Here is an 8,262-nt window from a genome sequence, read left to right on the forward strand (position 1 = left end):
TCCAGTTTGGGGGGCGTGCGACAATAAGATGAATTTTAAACCTTTTATTTACTGTACATCATTTCTGCATTCGCCCTATTCAGATTACACTTCTGAAACCTGTGAATTTGACAGAACCACCAGCACCAAATTGTCGGGGTACACAGGCAATATACTGGAGTTGTCAAGTTGCCCCCGGGTTGTCTCCACTCTACTCGATCCATGGCCACAGTTCGCCAGCCTCGTAGTCTGCGAAGGGTCCGCAGGTCACCTTCTACTTGGTCGATCCACCTTGCCCGCTGCGCGCCTCTTCTTCTTGTTCCTGTTGGGTCGCTTTCTAGAACCATTTTCACTGGGTCGTCGTGCGGCATTCTTACGACGTACCCAGCCCACCGTAGTCGCCCAATTTTTGCAATGTGGACGATAGATGGTTCTCCCAGCAGCTGGTGCAATTCGTGGTTCATTCGCCTCCTCCACGTTCCGTCATCCATCTGCACTCCACCGTAGATGGTTCGCAACACCTTCCGTTCGAAAACACCAAGGGCGCGTTGGTCCTCCACGAGCATAGTCCAGGTCTCGTGGCCGTAAAGGACCACCGGTCTAATCAGCGTCTTGTAGACAGTCAACTTCGTGCGGCGGCGAATTTTATTCGACCGGAGCGTCCTCCGGAGTCCAAAGTAGGCACGATTCCCTGCCATAATGCGTCTTTGAATTTCTCTGCTGGTATCATTTTCGGCGGTCACCAGTGAGCCCAAATACACGAACTCATCGACCACCTCGATATCGTCACCGTCAATCTGAACTCGGGGTGGGAGGCTAACATTGTATTCCCTAGAACCTCTTGCTTTCATGTATTTTGTCTTTGATGCGTTGATGGCAAGTCCAATCCGTCTAGCTTCAGCTTTCAGTCTGATGTACGTTTCCGCCATCATCTCAAAGTTCCGTGCCATAATGTCAATATCATCGGCGAAGCCAAGGAGCTGGATGGACTTCCTGAATATCGTGCCACTCGTGTCTATCCCAGCTCTTCTGATCACACCTTCTAACGCGATGTTGAACAGCAGACACGAAAGTCCATCACCCTGCCGTAACCCCCTTCGAGATTCAAAGGGAGTCGAGAGTGTCCACGATACTCGAACAACGCACATCACTCGATCCATCGTCGCCTTGACCAATCGCGTCAGTTTATCCGGAAGTCCGTACTCGTGCATAATCTGCCATAGCTGATCTCGATCGATTGTGTCGTATGCGGATTTGAAATCAATGAACAAATTATGTGTGGGCACGTTGTATTCGCGGCATTTCTGCAGAACCTGCCGAATCGCAAAAATTTGGTCCGTGGTAGCGCGGGTACCCATGAATCCCGTCTGGTATTGCCCCACGAACTCTCTTGAATATGGTGACAGACGGCGGCATAGAATTTGGAAGAGTACCTTGTAGGTGGCGCTCAGCAGTGTCGCCCTTTTTGTAGATTGGGCATACGACACCTTCCATCCACTTCTCCGGTAATATCTCCTCCTCCCAAATCTTGGCAATTACCCAGTGCAGCGCTCTAGCCAGTGCTTCACCACCGTATTTCAATAGCTCACTTGGTAGTTGATCTACACCAGTTGCTTTGTTGTTCTTCAGCCGACCGATCTCCTCCTCAACTTCTTGAAAATCTGGGGCCGGTAGCCTGTCGTCTTCTGCGCGTACTCCAAGGTCTGTTGACGTGCCACCTTCGTTTTCTGCTGCTCTCAATCACCTCACACTCGTTCGTGAGAAGGTTACCGTCCAAGTCCTTGCACATATAGCACGTAGCGTTTGCGCGAACTATTTCGCTTCTCGTAGAACTTCCGTGTGTCGTTTACGCTGTACAGATTTTCCATCGCCTCGCGATCTCGGTCTTCCTGCTGACGCTTCTTCCTTCGGAAAACCGAGTTTTGTCTGTTCCGCGCTTGTCTGTATCGCTCCACATTCAATCTCGTGCGGTGTTGCAGCATTCTCCCCCGTACTGCATTCTTCTCCTCTACTAACAGTTTGCATTCGCCGTCAAACCAGTCATTTCTTCGGTCCGGGATTGCAGTACCTAGTGCCACTGCAGCAGTACTACCTATGGCTGAACGGATGTCCCTCCAGCCATCTTCAAGAGAAGCTGCGCCAAGCTGCTCTTCCGTGGGTAGTGCAACTTCCAGTTGCTGCGCGTAGTCCTGGGCAACTCCGGCGTCCCGTAGTTGCTCAATGTTGGGTCGCGGCGTTCGACTTCGACGTGTGTTATGCACCGTTGAGAGTTTTGAGCGCATGCATACTGCAACTAGGTAGTGGTCCGAATCTATGTTCGTACCGCAGTGCGGACGTTGATAATGTCGGAGAAGAATTTCCCGTCCATTAGAACGTGATCGATTTGGTTTTCTGTGTGTTGGTCAGGTGATCTCCAGGTGGCTTTGTGGATATCCTTGCGGGGGAAAAAGGTGTGGAGAAATACAATGTTCACCTTTATCCATTCACCTTGGTAGTCACACCCAGTCCGAACCCCCTGCTATGCTGTCGATCCCTCGCGCAGCAGATGTGTGTGTGTCAACAAAGGTAATCATTCTCCGATCGAACAATCGACCGTCAAGTACATTTTTTACCACTTTTATATTCGTGATCTGTAATATAGTTTACAATCTGTGTAACCGCGAGTGCATTTTATTTTTACATCCGATTCCCTACGCTGACTCTCCACTGTATAATTGAGACTTGCCGTCAGGTTATGGGCCCAGCGGAATCGGTGTGAAAAGTTTTTTTTTGTCCGGGAAAATCTTTGGCCGGGTAGAGCCATTTTGATTTGTGTTCCGCCTCGAGTGTAACGAAGAGGTGAAGAAAAAGAAGTGTGCTATCGCGAACGGTCTGTGAGTGAAAACGTAAACAAAACTTGTTCAAGCAGAAAAAGTGAATAGTTTGTGGAAAAATGGTTGACCCGCGGTTCACCATTGCCAAATTGAATGGCACAAACTGGCAGACGTGGAAAGTCCGCCTGGAGAATCTGCTTTCCCGTGAAGATGTGTGGCACGCAGTTGCCGAAGAAATTCCGGAGGAGAAAAGTGAGAAGTGGAAAACTGCCGACCGTCGAGCAAAAGCTACGTTGATGTTGATGCTGGAAGACAGCCAGCTGTCGCTGGTGAAGAGAAGTGTGTATGCCCGTGATGCGTTCAATGCGTTAAAAGATTACCACCAGAAGGCCACTCGCTCGGTTCGTGTTTCTCTCTTGAAGAAACTGTGTGCGATGAATATGCCGGATCACGGTGATCTCGAGCAGCATTTGCTTGAAGTGGACGATCTTTTCGAGCGGCTTGACGCAGCCGGAACGGAATTAGACAAAGACACGAAGATTTGTATGTTTTTGCGAAGCCTTCCTCCATCGTTCGACAATCTTGTTACGGCTCTCGACAGTCGATCAGATGATGACATTTCGTTGGATGTCGTCAAATCCAGGCTGATGGACGAGTACCATCGGCGGCTGGAACGGGAAGGTGGTAGTGGTAGTGCCTCGAAAAGTGAGAAAGCGATGCGTTCCGCGGAAAGTGTTTATGGCGAGAAGCGAGTGTGCCACTTCTGTAAGAAGCCCGGCCATATCCGGCGCAACTGTAGAAAACTGTTGGCGTCGAAGAAAGACAGTGAAAGTGCACCGAGATACAGAAGAGAAGAAAAAGAAAGTGCTAAAGCGAAGGCCGCCCACGGTGATAACAAATATGTTGCGTTCACTGTTGGGAACAAAAATGCGTGCTGGATCATCGACAGCGGTGCGAGTGCGCATATGACGAACGACCGCTCGTTCTTCACGTCGCTGAAGGAGTTCGCTGGTGGATGGATCACCTTGGCGGATGGGAAGAAAACGCAGATCCAAGGTGAAGGCTGTGGTGTTCTCTACGGTGTAGACGGTGAAGACGATGTAATGAAGATATACATAAGTGAAGTGAAGTTTGTGCCCGGTCTGTCGATCAGTTTGATTTCAGTTGCTAAGCTGGCACAGAAGAAATTGAACGTGAGTTTCGACGACGAAAAGTGCAGGATCGTGGATCCAAAGGGAGTCGTTGTGGCATCTGGTAGTCGTTACGGAGGCCTGTACCGACTGAGGCTTGCGGAGACTTCACTCAAGGTAACCACCGAACAGCATCGGGAGAACTGTCAGCACCAGTGGCATCGGCGCTTCGGCCACCGTGATTGGGCTGCGACAGAGCGCATTGTGAAGGAGAACCTTGCAATAGGTATGAAGGTAAGCGATTGTGGTTTGAGAATTACATGTGAATGTTGTATGGAGGGGAAATTAGCTCGGCCTCCCTTTCCTGCCGTCACCGAGCGGAAATCGACTGGAATCCTGGACATCGTGCACACCGACCTGTGTGGCCCGATGAACACCGCCACCCCGAGCGGCAACCGATATGTAATGAACATCATCGATGACTACAGTCGATTTACGGTGACGTACCTCCTGAAGAACAAGTGGGAAGCAGCTGAGAGCATCAAGGAGTATGTTCGATGGGTTGAAACCCTGCACGGCCGGAAGCCGAAGGTTATCCGCTCTGATGGAGGCGGAGAATTCGACAACAATCAGCTGCGAAACTTCTACCGCGTGGAAGGGATCAAACCACAATTCACCACCCCCTATTCGCCACAACAGAACGGCGTGGCTGAGCGTAAAAACAGGTCACTCACCGAGATGGCCACCTGTATGCTACTCGACTCTGGCCTTGAGAAGCGCTTCTGGGGTGAGGTGACGCTTACCGCAACCTATTTGCAGAACCGTCTACCGTCCAGATCCGTCCAGAAAACGCCATACGAGCTGTGGTGGAATCGTAAGCCCGAAGTAGGTCACCTGAAAGTGTTTGGCAGCGATGCTTTCGTACACATTCCAGAGGCGAAGCGAGGGAAAATGGAAGGCAAGGCGCGAAAGCTTACGTTTGTGGGCTACTCTATGGAGCATAAAGGTTACCGTTTCGTAGACCATGAGACGGATCGGATAACTGTGAGCCGAGACGCCAGGTTCATCGAGCTTCCCTAATAAAAATTGTATGGTTAATTTGCTTAACGACGTGTTCTGGGTATCATCCAAACCATTTGTGGAATAGTTCAATGATTTGGGTTATCGTTCGTTTATGGTTATTTTTTATTAGGGTTGGCAATGGCACGATTTCAGTGGAGTGTCCTGCATCCAGTGGTCCTGAGGAGAACGACGAGGATGAAATCAAGCTGCTGCCTTTCAAGGAGAAGAAGGACAAAAGCGATGCGGAGTCAGCTGATAGTGAGGAATTCTACGAAGCTGATGAAGAAAATGGAGATGTTCCAGCTACGTCACGCCGATCGAGTCGGCAGAACCGTGGAGCAGTGCCAAAGCGTTTTGATGACTATGTGTTGGATTACGCCGTAGGTGTCGCGGCATGTGCAGTAGAAGAACCTTCAAACTTCCGAGAAGCTGTGAAGATACCCGAATGGCGGAGTGCGATGGAGGATGAGCTTGCCTCTCATCGACGTAATGAGACCTGGGAGCTTGTTCCACCTCCCCAAGGACGCAAGATAGTGGGGTCAAAGTGGGTGTTCAAGGTCAAACGCAACGAGCAGGATGAAGTCGTGAAATACAAAGCCTTATCGAAGCGAGGATTCAAACCATCAGGCGCTGATCCGTGCCTGTATGTGAAGACTGTAGGTACAATTCGAGTGTTCCTACTTGTTTATGTTGACGACATGTTGATTGGATCAACTGACGAACGAGAAGTCAAACGACTATTCGATTCTCTGAAGGAAGAGTTCGAACTCACATGCCTTGGTGAAGTTCGACACTTTCTCGGAATGGAGGTGCAGCGAAAAGATGGAGTGTACAGGATTCGTTTGCAGAACTACATCGAGAATATGGTTGCAAAGTTTGGGATGGAGCATGCCAAGACGGCGAAGTCACCCATGGAGCCTGGGTTTTTGAAAACAGACGATTCAGGTGAAGCTTTCGAAGATTCATCGAAATATCGGAGTCTTGTAGGTGGACTGTTATACATTGCTGTCAACGCTCGTCCAGACATCGCAGCCTGCACTGAAATCCTCGGACGCAAGTTCAGCGCTCCGGGAGAAGCAGATTGGAACGCCGCGAAACGAGTGCTCCGATACTTGAAGACGACGGCCGCTTACAGTCTACAACTAGGAGGAGAACCAGAACAAGCGCTGATCGGCTATGCTGATTCCGATTGGGCTGGAGACGTCGGCAGCCGAAAGTCGACATCCGGATTTGTGTTCTCGTATGCAGGTGGAGTAATCTCGTGGGCCAGCCGCCGCCAGACTTCTGTCACTCTCTCGTCTATGGAGGCGGAGTACGTGGCACTCAGCGAAGCCTGTCAAGAGACTGTATGGTTGAGGCAGCTTCTACGCGATTTAGGAGAAGAGCAAAAGTGTTCAACGGTGATGCACGAAGACAATCAGGGTTGCATCGCGTTCGTGAAGACTGAACGTTCGAGCCGACGCTCGAAGCATATCGATACGAAAGAAAACTTCGTAAAGGATCTGTGTGAGAAGAAGGAGATTAAGTTGGTCTACTGTCCGACCGATCAAATGCTTGCGGATGTTTTGACGAAACCCCTTGGACCAATGAAGCACCAGATGTTCTGTGATATGTTGGGGCTCGGAAGTATCAGTGAAGCGGCTGATCATTGAGGAGGAGTGTGGAGAAATACAATGTTCACCTTTATCCATTCACCTTGGTAGTCACACCCAGTCCGAACCCCCTGCTATGCTGTCGATCCCTCGCGCAGCAGATGTGTGTGTGTCAACAAAGGTAATCATTCTCCGATCGAACAATCGACCGTCAAGTACATTTTTTACCACTTTTATATTCGTGATCTGTAATATAGTTTACAATCTGTGTAACCGCGAGTGCATTTTATTTTTACATCCGATTCCCTACGCTGACTCTCCACTGTATAATTGATACTTGCCGTCAAAAGGTACTTCGAACTACCATACCCCGGGAGGCTGCAAAGTTCACGCATCGTTGGCCGTTGTCGTTCGATACGGCATGCAGGCTGTTTGGCCCGATTGCCGGTCTATACATTGCCTCCCGTCCTACCTGAGCGTTCATGTCGCCGATGACGATTTTGACGTCCCGTTGTGAACAGCCGTCGTACACCTGCTCCAGCTGCGCATAGAACGCTTCTTTCTCGTCGTCGGGTCTCCCTTCGTGTGGGCAGTGCACGTTGATGATGCTGTAGTTGAAGAAACGGCCCTTAATCCTCAACTTGCACATCCTCGCGTTGATCGGCTGCCAACCAATCACGCGTTGGCGCATCTTACCCAGCACTACAAAGCTGGTTCCCAGCTCTGGTAGAAAGTAGCCGCTCGATGCCCGCTTTTCCATACCTTTTGTCCCGTCCAGCAAAGTTCCTGCAGTGCTACGACTTGGAAGTTACGTGGTTGAAGTTCGTCATAGATTAACCTATCGCAGCCCAGGAAGCCGAGCAATTTGCAGTTTCATGTTCCGAGTTTCCAATCGTAGTCCTTATTTCGTCGCGTAGGTCTGTGCCGATTGTTCCGATCCGTATTTCTTTCTTCGGTATTTACAACTTTGTTTTTTTTTCAGGGCGGCTTGTTGGGCCTGCTAGAATAGGATACGTTAATCGTTTGGTTGGGACCAATAGGCTAGTCAAGTAGTGAGCCAATTTCAAATCGATAGTTTCGTACTAGTCGCTGCATAAATGGAGAAATTACTGTATCTTACACGATTAATCGTTCTGATTGTTCCATAGAAGCGTCCGTTTATAAATACAAACATAAGTTGAAACGTTGAAATGAGATTATGGAATAGATCTAGGTCATTCGTTACGAGCTCATTTTTCGAATATTATGACCCGCTCTATATGAAAAACGTGACAAAAGGGGGGAGCGGGGAAATTGTTTCCCCAATTTGGCGGGACAAATTTAAAGCATGGCCCCTTATAAACGAAACATAAACATACAAATCTGTAGAATGGACTTCCTAGCAATCAGCACAGACCTAAATATAAAAAAAAAAACAAAGAAATTACTAGTAAAGACTGATAACGGCTGGTGTGACTGCACGTGCTAAAGAAATCTCATGTTGTTGGTACTATAACAACAACAAAAAATCAAAGCATGACAATAATATGCGAAAACCTAGGCGATAACGGAATATCTCATCGTCTTACACGCTCTCTCTGCTCCGAATTTTAAGATTTTTCTCTGAGCAAGCAAAAGTCACTTGTTGAGCTTCCACCAGCTAGCATTGTGTAGGTCCACTTTCCGCAGCAGCCATCCACGAGCCAT

The sequence above is a fragment of the Ochlerotatus camptorhynchus genome, unplaced genomic scaffold (genome assembly GCF_037179485.1).
Source record: "Ochlerotatus camptorhynchus isolate MF236.1 unplaced genomic scaffold, CSIRO-AGI_Acam_v1.1 ptg000014l, whole genome shotgun sequence".
Lineage (NCBI taxonomy): Eukaryota > Metazoa > Arthropoda > Insecta > Diptera > Culicidae > Ochlerotatus > Ochlerotatus camptorhynchus.